Genomic DNA, 12,694 nt, shown 5'->3' on the forward strand with positions numbered 1-12,694 from the left:
CGCACATAAGCAAATCCTGTATTTCCTCAAGATGACGTGGGTTACACAGATCATAGTAATTCCGAGCCATATTTGTGGAAAATCTGGGGCGTAAAAGAGAAAACACCAGGATAATTACGTAGAATGAAATTTTCACTCTACAGAGCGCACACTCCGCTGTAGAGTGAAAATTTCATTCTAGAAACATCCCCCAGGCTGTGGCTAAGCCATGTCTCCGCAATATCCTTTCTTTCAGGAGTGCTAGTTCTGCAAGGTTCGCAGGAGAGCTTCTGTAAAGTTTGGAAGGTAGGAGACGAGGTACTGGCAGAAGTAAAGCTGTGAGGACGGGGCGTGAGTCGTGCTTGGGTAGCTCAGTTGGTAGAGCGCTTGCCCGCGAAAGGCAAAGGTCCCGAGTTCGAGCCTCGGTCCGGCGCACAGTTTTAATCTGCCAGGAAGTTTCAGGATAATTACGTGTTCAGGCACAATTTACCTGAAAGGCCGAGCTCAAAATAGTATATATTTGCGTAAATAATTCACAAAATTCACGTTACTCATTCATCAAATGAACAAAATAAGCACTCTGATGAAAAAGAACAAAAAATACGCACCTTTGTAAGTGAGACGTGATCAGGCGCAATGAGCTTGAGTGGCCACGAACGTCACACTTCCTCTCCACGAGGGTCACGCGAACACTAATGGAGTGAGTTGTAAACAGCACATGAAGATAGAAAGCTACTAGTGGCGGGGAGATCCCACGCCGCCTACTTGGCGAGAGAGGGAGAGAAACAAGTCAGCTGTGCCTGTCACGCCGATTGCGCCCGACGGAGGGTTTTTAACACTGGTTTGCTGATTCATGCCACAGATGGATTGGAAGAATTTCATTAAAGACATCCATATTAGTGACGCTAATACACTCATCCCTCTTTAACTACCACATAGTTCCTACCTCAGAAAAGACAATTTGTGGAGGAAATTATGATATGGCCCTGTTTGTGATCAGTTTAAGAGTTGCACCTTCAACATAATTCTGTTTATGATAATAGCTGTTCCCTCATATCTGGCAAAGAGCCCTGATAATAAAGGTGAAATTCAACTAGTAAATAATACAAAGATTTATTGCGAGAATTCTTAAAGTATTGTAAGACACAAATATTGAATTGAATATAAATAAGAACAATGTAACTTGGATAATGAGATGTTAGCTGAATTCGCATACGGGAGTGAGATAAACTATCACGTTATAGAGGCCTACAAACTTTGTGAGTGAGAGTATGCCTTAACATGTTACCCCTGACTATTACACTCCTGGAAATTGAAATAAGAACACCGTGAATTCATTGTCCCAGGAAGGGGAAACTTTATTGACACATTCCTGGGGTCAGATACATCACATGATCACACTGACAGAACCACAGGCACATAGATACAGGCAACAGAGCATGCACAATGTCGGCACTAGTACAGTGTATATCCACCTTTCGCAGCAATGCAGGCTGCAATTCTCCCATGGAGACGATCGTAGAGATGCTGGATGTAGTCCTGTGGAACGGCTTGCCATGCCATTTCCACCTGGCGCCTCAGTTGGACCAGCGTTCGTGCTGGACGTGCAGACCGCGTGAGACGACGCTTCATCCAGTCCCAAACATGCTCAATGGGGGACAGATCCGGAGATCTTGCTGGCCAGGGTAGTTGACTTACACCTTCTAGAGCACGTTGGGTGGCACGGGATACATGCGGACGTGCATTGTCCTGTTGGAACAGCAAGTTCCCTTGCCGGTCTAGGAATGGTAGAACGATGGGTTCGATGACGGTTTGGATGTACCGTGCACTATTCAGTGTCCACTCGACGATCACCAGTGGTGTACGGCCAGTGTAGGAGATCGCTCCCCACACCATGATGCCGGGTGTTGGCCCTGTGTGCCTTGGTCGTATGCAGTCCTGATTGTGGCGCTCACCTGCACGGCGCCAAACACGCATACGACCATCATTGGCACCAAGGCAGAAGCGACTCTCATCGCTGAAGACGACACGTCTCCATTCGTCCCTCCATTCATGCCTGTCGCGACACCACTGGAGGCGGGCTGCACGATGTTGGGGCGTGAGCGGAAGACGGCCTAACGGTGTGCGGGACCGTAGCCCAGCTTCATGGAGACGGTTGCGAATGGTCCTCGCCGATACCCCAGGAGCAACAGTGTCCCTAATTTGCTGGGAAGTGGCGGTGCAGTCCCCTACGGCACTGCGTAGGATCCTACGGTCTTGGCGTGCATCCGTGCGTCGCTGCGGTCCGGTCCCAGGTCGACGGGCACGTGCACCTTCCGCCGACCACTGGCGACAACATCGATGTACTGTGGAGACCTCACGCCCCACGTGTTGAGCAATTCGGCGGTACGTCCACCCGGCCTCCCGCATGCCCACTATACGCCCTCGCTCAAAGTCCGTCAACTGCACATACGGTTCACGTCCACGTTGTCGCGGAATGCTACCAGTGTTAAAGACTACGATGGAGCTCCGTATGCCACGGCAAACTGGCTGACACTGACGGCGGCGGTGCACAAATGCTGCGCAGCTAGCGCCATTCGACGGCCAACACCGCGGTTCCTGGTGTGTCCGCTGTGCCGTGCGTGTGATCATTGCTTGTACAGCCCTCTCGCAGTGTCCGGAGCAAGTATGGTGGGTCTGACACACCGGTGTCAATGTGTTCTTTTTTCCATTTCCAGGAGTGTATGGATCAGAAATGAGAACCCTTGATATAGATCACATGTGCACTGTTTATGGCGTCTTGGTGACAGCATAAGGTAAGAGGGATCTCATTAATTAGACTACTGCGCCGCTGCTGTGAATACATTACTACCTGCAAGACCGGCCACGAGCCAACGGCTCAGAGTACGGGTATGATGCTACAGCTGCTCTTAGTGATGGAACGCACCAGTGGATAAAGACCCGACTGAAATTGTGCAAGCGAGAAAAAACCACAAACAGTACCGACTGTTGTCGCCAAATGGTAAGAAACAGGTTCTGCCCGGAGTATGATGACAGTAATAATTCTGACTCTTGCGATCACCTTTGCTCTGGCTGACTAGACGTAAAGAGCTCTGACGTTTGCTTTGGCTGTCCAGAAGTGAAACACAGCCGATCTCTCCATCCATTGAGAAGCAAATCCCCTTTCAGCTCCTCACTTCTTTCACACTGAAAGATTAAGCCCACCAGGCAGGAAAATCCCTAATTGTGGGAGGACACAGAAACAGCTGCCAGTCTTACTGTTAGATTCTGCTGCTCCTTTCCCCTCCAAACCATTATAACAAATTTTCCTCCTATCGCGGGTCCTTCTGCCAAATCGGAGTGTGCTCTTTTGCGTCAGTATACGTCATAGAGGTCCACCAATCAGATGGCGTTTTTCGTCTATGGAGACGCATAGACGAAAAACGTCTATGCGCGGGAAAGCACAGGCCTGAAATTGCCTCTGGCCGTTGGTTGACAGTGGTTTATATTAGTCTATGTGGGCAACGTATTGTCGACCTGTCGACCCCCCCTCCCCCCTCCAGGGACACAAACATTAAAATTCTCCAAGCCGATGCAGACAATGCAGCCATCCAGTGTCATCTGGTAGGTGAATGATGGGACTCAGTGCACTAAAAGAATCTGCAAGGAGCCAGCCGCGACACTGCCTATGTCTCAGACATCCTGCTCACCTCAGTACAAAAGGCGAAAACGCTGGGCACCCCCTGTGATGCGATGAGTGGGCCGTATTGTGCTCTTGTCACTCAGGTAGCCATGCCACCACACATCATCCCACGCCTGATAAATGGCACCAGTCCCGTCACCCAGTTACTATCTAAAGAAAATCAAAGCTCTCATTCTAGACTTCATGATCCCAAAGGCCTTGATTGGCCATTTGGCCATCACCACTCGGGAACTTAACAAGAAAAAGTCGAATCAAGGCAAAAAAGGGGGGGGGGAGGGGGAAGGGACAAGCCACGATAGCTCGGCATCTTTCAAGGTGAACGCAGTAAAAACGAATGCAGATGCAGGATGTGTCATTGTGTGTGATAGATAATGGCAGGGAATATGAAGAGTTGTTGGCCACAGGGGCACTTGTGTCAGTGGCCTCAAGGGGGCTATTAGACATGTACAGCCATTAGGGTCAGTAGTGATGAACTTTACATTGAAGGCAACTAATTTTATCAATGTGTGGAGGTGATGTCTTATGTCAGCGAGGATTAGAGCATGATCCTAGGCTTAGAATTTCTGCATCAACATCATGCCACAACTGACCTTCAATGATGTATGGTGAAACTTAGTGCAAAGACATACTAGTAGGGGAAACTGTTGTCAACATTGGTGTGCCATGAGGAATGTTTAGTGTATGGGACAATCCAGTAAAACTATGAACAATAAGATTAAGGCTTGGTTCAGATGATTGTATGTCAGGAGGTATCGGAAAATTGCTGTGGGTGGATGTGGAGCCTGACTTACCAGTTGATATGCCATGTATAGCAGAACCACTGGAGGGTAATGAAGTGTTGAATATACATGCAGTGTGTTGTTTGGTGAAACATAGTATTGTACATGTACAATAGAGGGATGGAGGCGAGGTAGTACCCATTGGTGTGGATAATTTTGGCGCCAAGAAGTAGAAGAGAACGTCATTAGCTATACTGGAGATTCCGGATGAGGAAGATTGCTGCACAGGCGCTGTAGGTTATAAGGGGGCACAAGATGCTACTAGGACTTCAGTTTGTGAGACATTGAAACATTTAAAGGGGACAGACAGGACACAGATGGAGGATCTGTTGCAAGAATTTCAGGATCTTTTTTTCCCACAAGGGTCATTGCCTACTACACCAGTAATGCGGCACAGGATTCAGACAGAGAATGAAGCACTTGTGTACTGAAGGCCATACAGAATAACATAATTGCTTCGAGCAGTTTTTCAGGACTTTATAAATCAATAATTGCCTGATGAGATAAAAGAAGAGAGCAGTAACCACCGGGCGATGGGAATCATGACTGTGTCCAGGAAGTCTATGGATGGCTGAAAGAAGTGTCGCTTTTGTTGCTATTACCGCTACTTGAATAGTAAGACTACACTAGATGATCACCCGGTCTTGAACATTACAGAGGCAATAGAGAACCTAGGGCAAAGCCAGTACTTCTCGACAGAGGACATAAAGAGTGGGTACCATCAGTCAGAAGTGGCGTTCGAGGATAGATCGAAAACGACGTTTTCTACATTCTGAGGACACTACAAATATAGAAGCATACCTTTGAAGTTGCACTGGCAATTTTCTAACAGCCTGTGGATGGAGTGCAAAAGGATTGAAACTGTGCCTGTGTCTAGAGTATCTTGATGACATAATGGTCTTTTCAATGCGTTTGCTAGAGCATAGACAACGTCTAACCCAGAGATTACGAGCAGCTCATTTGATACTCAGCATGGAATAATGTCACTCTGCAGAGGAAAAAGTTAACTATTTGGGTCATATCATTAGTAAGGATGGTGTAAGAATTGATATTAGGTTAGAGAAGGCAGTACAAGACTTTCGGCACCGGCAAAAATCAAGGAGTTGCAATCATTTCTGGCCCTCATGAATTATTATAGGAAGTTCATAAACGGATATGCAGATATTGCAAAACCAGTTTGTTTGGTCAGAGGAATGCCAGGTAGCATTTTTTAAATAAAAAATACGTAAACATCGTGTCTGGTGTCAGTGTTTCCAGATTATCAAAACGCGTTCATATTATCATGTTATCCACCGAATCACACTCTTACGTGTGTTTTAAGTCAGGAAATGGGTGGTCAGGAACATCCTACTGCCTTTGTAGCAAGAAAGTTGAATGCAGCGGAAAGAAATAACTCTACAATTAAGAGAGAGATGCTTGGCTTGGCGTATGGAGTAACATACTTATAGTGTTGTTTTTATGCTAGTAAATTCAAGGTAGTGATGGGTAATGTTTCTTTGAAGTGGATACTGAGTTTGAAGGACCTATCCAGTAGATTAACTAGATGGACTTTGAAACTCAGTGGATTTGAGCCAAAAGTAATCCACAAAGCTGGGAAGATACATGGAAATGCAAATGGGTTGAGCAGAAAGATAGTGGTAGTGTAAACAATAAGTCAGCCCCTTGGGGAATGATAAGCAGCACAGAGCACTGAGAAAGAGTGTAGATTGTATGGCAAGCAACAACAGTTTAGCATGACAGATTATTATGTAGAGAAAAGAAATTAGGACCATGTGTGGTGGTGCCAGCCAAGTTGAAGTTAGAAGTATTACGTGAAATGCATGAACACAACTTATCGAGTCATGAGCGATGCAGAGCAACGAATTAGAGAGTGGCAGAAAAGTACTGGTGGAATGGAAGGAAGAATGATGTTCATCAGTAAGTCAGAAATTGTGTGCATTGTGCACAGCAGGCAGATTTAAATTGGAAGCAGGTACTAGTACAGAGATTGCCAGAAGCAACAGAACCGCTCAGTTTCAATGGGGTGGATGTGTTGGGTCCATTCAAACGAACACCAGCAGGCAATCGTTTTGTGCTGATCATAACAGACCATTTTTCTCATTACCTAGAGATAATGCCAATGCCACACCAGCATGCAATCACAGTCCTGCAGGTGTTGGTTAATAGACGGATATTGAAGTTTTATGTGCCAGACACAATAAGTTGTGTCAGTTGCCAAAAGAAAAAAAAAAATGTGAACTATAGTCCGATACGCGAACGATGGCAGTTCGCGCATGTCAAAGCACGGACAGGGATCGCGTTGATGACGATTCCAAGCGACAGTTGCGGTAGACGCAAGCATGTGCTTTCCTCTTGAAGGACGCGTATATCCAGCAATTTATGTCTCTCGCTTACTTATGCAGAATTTATCACTTACCACAACAGTCAGTGATGACAAATTGCAACAAATGGAATCGAAATTCACTAAACAACTCGCTACGATCGCGTTTAATGCATGATTAGCGAGAAAGGGGTTAGGAAGGAGTGACAGCCTGGACAGGACGGTTAGGGAAGTGTGGAGAAAGGTTTAGTGAGCAAATACTAAGGTGCTGGGGAAGCAAGAGGAAGCAGTGAAGCTAGTGGGAACATTATCTCAGTAGGCCAGTGGGTGATTTTGTCTGGCTAATATAATCCTTAAGGAAAGACGAAGAAGTTTGTAACATGGTACCAGGAGCTGTGCCAAGTAATAGAAAGTGCATCTCCAATAGATGTGAAGCTGCAGCTACAAACAAGGACAACGACTATGCATGTTGGGCATCTACAACTATTTGAAGGTGCACCAGAGGCAGTTTCACAAGAGGTATTAGTGAAAGTGAGAAAAGAGACAAAGAAGAGGAAGTGGAAGGATGAGCAACAGGAGAAAGAGTTTCAGATAGCTCAGTATGCACTGAGGTTAATGAAGTAATTGATGTGTGTTATACCTGTAATTAAGGGATTTTGGAATATTTTTCTTTTCTGTATGTACGAAATTCATGTGGTTTTGGATAAAGTTATATATTTGTTTTAGGGTAGGTTTTATCTTCAATGAGTTAAGACATGCTGTTTGGAGTAAGCGGACTTCTGAAGGGAGGGGAGGGGATGTGATATTGATACCTGTCCTCAGGTTGCTCAAAAAGAAGAAACCTAGTTTAGAGCAGTGCTATACCTCTTTGCTGGGGGCCAAGTGAGGGCGCTGCAAGATCATCACATGGATGGAGGGGTTTTTGTTTTCCAGGCAACCAGACGTGGTTTTTTCCAGTCGCAGGCGGTCTTTAGATTCAGTGCTCCATGTGTGGGAGTTGCAGAACGAAATTATGAGAATGGAGGAGGGGTTTTCAGGGACAGAACAGTTAGAAATTAGTAGCTGGAGGCTGAGAGAGGTCACAAAGAAGCACAGGAAATTGCTTGGAACATACGCACGACTAAAGCAGCAGATGCAGGAGATGATTAGAGTGGTGCCACAAGAATCTAGAAGAGTGAAGAGGAGGTGGATAGACATTTGGGATAGAATACTGAAAACCATACTTGGGACAGCAGGTGCAAGCAACGTCAGCCAATTGAACAGAACAGTAGAAACTAAATGGGGGTTAGAGGAGGAAAATAAGTAACAACAGAGTGGCATTTCACACAGATTGTGAACCTGGAGAGCAGTGTGTTAAACAACACTTGCTTATTTCGATAGCTGAAAAGGAAGTCATAGATTATGCCAGGGGCTCAGCTAGTAATCTGCATCATGTTTTGGAAACAGCACAAACACAGGTGCAAGCACTAGATGCAAGACTGATGATGATGGGGTTATTGTAGCCACTAGCGGATAGTAACTGGGATGCACGAATGGAGTTAACGGATTTGCAGGAAGCCATCCACCAAGAGCTACATGGGGAGCTACGACCAATCTTGCTGCCACCAGAGCAGTGTCTGGTGGGTTATAGGTGTCTGGCTCCAGACTTCTAACCGTCAGGAGAGAGCCAGGTGGAACGTGGTGGTGAGGACCTAGTTATTTCGAGGGCGACAGGAAAACATCATTGACAATAATACATTTATTAGGCAGTAATACAGGACTGTCTTTCCAAGTGCCACACCAGATATGGGATAGCAGAACGGCACTTCAGCAATGGAAAGCTAGCATACGCCTGACTTGTACACTGCTGGCCATTAAAATTGCTACACCAAGAAGAAATGCAGATGATAAACGGGCATTCATTGGACAAATATATTATACTAGAACTGACATGTGATTACATTTTCACGCAGTTTGGGTGCATAGATCCTGAGAAATCAGTACCCAAAACAACCACCTCTGGCTGTAATAACGGCCTTGATACGCCTGGGCATTGAGTCAAACAGAGCTTGGATGGCGTGTACAGGTACAGCTGCCCATGCAGCTTCAACACGATACCACAGTTCATCAAGTGTAGTGACTGGCGTATTGCGACGAGCCAGTTACTCGGCCACCATTGACCAGATGTTTTCAGTTGGTGAGAGATCTGGAGAATGTGCTGGCCATGGCAGCAGTCGAACATATTCTGTATTCAGAAAGGTCCGTACAGGACCTGCAACATGCGGTCGTGCATTATCCTGCTGAAATGTAGGGTTTTGTTGGGATCGAATGAAGGGTAGAGCCAAGGGTGTAACACATCTGAAATGTAACGTCCACTGTTCAAAATGCCGTCAATACGAACAAGAGGTGACCGAGACGTGTAAACAACAATGGCACCCCATACCATCACGGCGGGTGATGAGCCAGTATGGCGATGATGAATACACACTTCCAATGTGCGTTCACCGCGATGTCGCCAAACACGGATGCGACCATCATGTAAACAGAATCTGGACTCATCCGAAAGATGACGTTTTGCCATTCGTGCACCTAGGTTCGTCGTTGAGTACACAATCGCAGGCGCTCCTGTCTGTGATGCAGCGTCAAGGGTAACGGCAGCCATGGTCTCCGAGCTCATAGTCCATGCTGTTGCAAACGTCGTCGAACTGTTCGTGCAGATGGTTGTTTTCTTGCAAACGTCCTCATCTGTTGACTCAGGGATCGAGACGTGGCTGCATGATCCGTTACAGCCATGCGGATAAGATGCGTGTCATCTCGACTGCTAGTGATACGAGCCGTTGGGATCCAGCATGGCGTTCCGTATTACCCTCCTGAACCCACCGATTCCATATTCTCCTAACAGTCATTGAATCTTGACCAACGCGAGCAGCAATGACGCGATACGATAAACCGCAATCGCGATAGGCTACAATCCGACCTTTATCAAAGTCGGAAACGTGATGGTACGCATTTCTCCTCCTTACACTACGCATCAGAACAACGTTTCACCAGGCAACGCCGGTCAACTGCTGTTTGTGTATGAGAAATCGGTTGGAAACCTTCCTCGTGTCAGCACGTTGTAGGTGTCGCCACCGGCGCCAACCTTGTGTGAATGCTCTGAAAAGCTAATCATTTGCACATCACAGGATCTTCTTCCTGTCGGTTAAATTTCGCGTCTGGCCTACCGCACCAGTTAAGTGAGGTTTATGTACCATCGGAGGCGAATATATGCGCCGCTACTCAGTGTGCGAGAGACTCTATACACTAATCGTTTGTGGACCGCGAATGGGGTATAATCGCGGTCCTTTTTTTGACATAATTCAATTTTTTGTGTTTTGTGTTCTACATTTTATACTAAAAATTGACTTTTGATATGATTTTTTTTAGCAGGCGTATTTCTGTGATAAACATTAATACGTGGATTACAGGAAAAGTCGCTCGGAAAACGTGAGCACACACGCTTGAATGTGCATTTTAATTCACTTTTATTACGATATGAGCACGTTTGACGTTTTCCCTAGCATTAAATGCTCTCCCTTGAAATGCGCGTAAAATATGCATTTTTAAAAATTGTGATTTGCTGTGTGTGCATTACGCGCTCTAAGTAAGTCGACAAAAATGCTTTGTTTTATTTTGCGCTCATTTAGTGAAGAGCGCTATTAGTTTTTTTAACCCTAGGATGCATGGTGCCGAAAACACACATGAATGCATATGCAGGGCCTCAAAGGCCCAGCCCTAATTTAAAATTTTCCTCTTTTCATGTAATCATTCTTTGGAGTTAAATTTATTTCTGTCAAATTTATTGTCATATTGAAAGATTCCTAAGATACAGTAACAGGATCTAGGGGGCCTCATTAAAGTTTTATTAATTTTTTAAAAAAACTGTAAGAGTGAATTTTTATTAGTTACATCCATTTGCATACAACATATACAAATAATTTTATTAATTCACTTATAAGTTGCAGTTTACATTTTATAACATTTACTACAACCAATTTCTTCAATTAAAACATACTCATCATTCACAATATTATGTATATAGGCAATATTTTGACAAAAAGTTATTATGCATTGTTCACATAAATTTGCATTTTCCTTTGTTTTTAACATGTGACAGACAAGAAGCACAAAGAATGCCACTATGATCCTTACAAATGTTGGTTTTACACTTAATGCATGTCATATCACTTTTCCTGTGTTTATTATATGGACAATAATTGCATCTTCTTCTTTTTCCTGAAAAGGTAGTTGGTTCGGCAATATGACATCTTTTTGAACACCACATTTTTGCATGGCATCAACGATTTCCTTTGGAAGATTAGCGATCTGAATACAAAGTTCCATTACTGATCTTACCATTTCCTCTGCTAAATCTCTTAGGAACAAATGCATTGTATCACTTCTTCCACTCTGGTAAGTCAGATGTTGGGCGGAAAACAAAATTTCACTGTTCATTGCTGCGACGTCCATCATATTCATCCATAATGCAAGTGGCCATCATCTTGTTTGCCTCTCGCATGTGTAATAACGAATTTTTTGGTCCATTTGATCTACTCCACCCTTCGTAGAGTTATAGAACTTTATTATATCTGGTTTCTTTTTTGCATGAGTTTCACCAATGTTTCTGTCGTGATGCGTTGTGCTAATGAGAACTACAGACTTTTTCTGTTTGGGAACATAACTCACCATTATAATATCACCTCTAAATGCAAACAAAGAGGAATGAATTGCTCTTGAGGCAGATGGTTTCATGTCATTAGGAATTTCTGGTTTATTTTGTTTGATTGTTCCCGCCACTGTAATTTGCTTCTGAAGCATGTCTTCTGCCAGCTGCACTCTAGTAAAGATGTTGTCAACAGTAATATTTTTGATGATCTTTCAATGCTTTTAGCAAGATCTTTCACCACATTCAATCCAAGACTTTTCTGAATAGGTTCATGGGGCTTCCTTCCCGTGTAAACAATCCCGTCTAAATCACACGCAGATGTAGCATCACATAACCAAAATATTTTTATGCCATACTTGGCTGGTTTAAAGAGCATATACTGGGTGAAGTTGCATCTTCCACGGAATGGGACTAGCTGTTCGTCAACTGTGAGCGAATCATTGGGAATCATTCTATTTCTACACTTGTCAAGAAATAGTTCCCATACATAGCGAACAGCTGCAAGTTTGTCATCTGCAGATCGAGCTTCACGGGTACGCCTGTCATCAAATCTAATCATTCTCCTTGTATCCTGGAATCTATTTACTGACATGGTGGCCTTATATGTAGGATTTGCCTTTTCATCCAAGAATAATTCTATAAAAGGGACATCCCAAATCTTCTCAACACCAGAAAGCAGTAAAAGACCAAGAAATCCCTCCACTTCAGCAAGCGAAACGTTTTTCCACGTTTTACCACGTCAGGCAGCCACTCTTATGCCTTCAGTATTTGTGCAGTTGATGATTTCTTCCAGTATTTCCTGGGAGATGAAAAAGTCCCAGGCATCCTTAGTTTACAGGTTTTCAAACCACGGGCTGGACCAGGTGCCTTCTTCACGATATTATGGACAGGCGTACGAAAAGTTGCAGGAGAAACTAATTTCCAAATCGTTCCATTCCGACTGATGTATGTGTGGTCTTCTATACCTTTTTTGTGGTGGCTCTTCATTGTCAGACTCTGATGAAGCAATATTATCGGAAGGACTGTCATCTGTCTCAATATTCACATTAGCAGGTTCATTGGCTGATTCTTCACTACTTGCATCTTCAAAAATATTTCCTTCCTCGCAAGAATCATCTGCTTCAAACCACTGAGCCACAACACTTTCAAAATTAGCTGCATTTGCATGTACTGACTCTCTTGCTTTGCATGTCGAAGCCATAGCAAAAGGCGTGTCTCTCCAACAGCAGCTTGTGCAGCACTAAACGAGT

General features: G+C 44.5%; 1 non-coding gene across 1 annotated transcript; it reads left to right on the plus strand.

Annotated features, from left to right (window-relative positions):
* The first annotated feature begins 339 nt into the window (after window positions 1-339).
* Window positions 340-414, plus strand: Trnas-cga. The gene has a single exon. It is a non-coding gene; the product is annotated as a tRNA-Ser (tRNA).
* Window positions 415-12,694: the final 12,280 nt, after the last annotated feature.

The sequence above is a fragment of the Schistocerca americana genome, chromosome 4, assembly GCF_021461395.2.
Source record: "Schistocerca americana isolate TAMUIC-IGC-003095 chromosome 4, iqSchAmer2.1, whole genome shotgun sequence".
In the NCBI taxonomy this organism is placed as follows: domain Eukaryota; kingdom Metazoa; phylum Arthropoda; class Insecta; order Orthoptera; family Acrididae; genus Schistocerca; species Schistocerca americana.